The sequence below is a fragment of the Bison bison genome, unplaced genomic scaffold (genome assembly GCF_000754665.1).
Source record: "Bison bison bison isolate TAMUID 2011002044 unplaced genomic scaffold, Bison_UMD1.0 scf7180017864376, whole genome shotgun sequence".
Lineage (NCBI taxonomy): Eukaryota > Metazoa > Chordata > Mammalia > Artiodactyla > Bovidae > Bison > Bison bison.
The window spans coordinates 15,541,067-15,541,923 of record NW_011494948.1 but is presented as its reverse complement, the minus strand read 5'-3'; positions in this window follow the sequence as shown (position 1 = coordinate 15,541,923).

Here is an 857-nt window from a genome sequence, read left to right as displayed (position 1 = left end):
ACTGGGAAGTAGAGTAGCCCTTGCCAGAGTCCCTCAGTTGCAACCACTGCCGCTCGCCTGGTTCGTGGGGGTTGGGGGAGGCGGGTGTCGAGGAAACAAGAAAGGAGAGACTATAAAGGAATTAAGATTTGTTTAGCCATATGTCCTTCCAGCCCATAGGAGCGAGGACCTCCTACCTTAATCGGAGGTCTTCTGGAACCTGAGCTGTGTGACCTTTCTGCCGAGTTTGCTTTTGTTGTCCCAGTTTCCAGCCCACTGGTCTTCTTGTCACTTCCACTGTGCTGGGTTTTCTTGAGTTCAGCTTCCACCACGGGAGCTTTCACTGAGTTGGGCTTCTGCTGTGCTTGGGCTCCGCCTCGTGGGGGCCTAGCCAAGGTTGTTTCAGCCAGGTTAAATCCGAGAAAGGGCACCATATTCCTAATAACCCTACAAAGGAGGTACTTTGATTATATCCATTTTATGGAAGAGGATAAAGAGGCACATTCAAGTAGCTTTCCCAAGGTCATCCAGTTAGCAAATGATGAAGCTGAGATTCAAACCCAAACCTCTGGTATCAGAGTCTGTGCTGAAAATTCAAGGAGTTGAATTGGTAGGATGCCAAGGGATAATGGGTTGAGGACACTGGTGGGAATGGGTAAAGAGAGAGGAGGAATGAGAGAGCATCTACACTGTCCAGAAGAAAAGTAGGAAGAAGCTGCTGGGCTGGAGAAAATAGAAAGGCCCACAGATCAACAGGGTTCAAGGATATAAAAGAAGTGGTGGAGCGAAGACCTGAGGTGATTGGGAGAACATGGTCAGAGTCAGAGGCTGTAGTTTGTAGACATGGGGGAATCTTTCCAGGACATGACAAGGTTAAC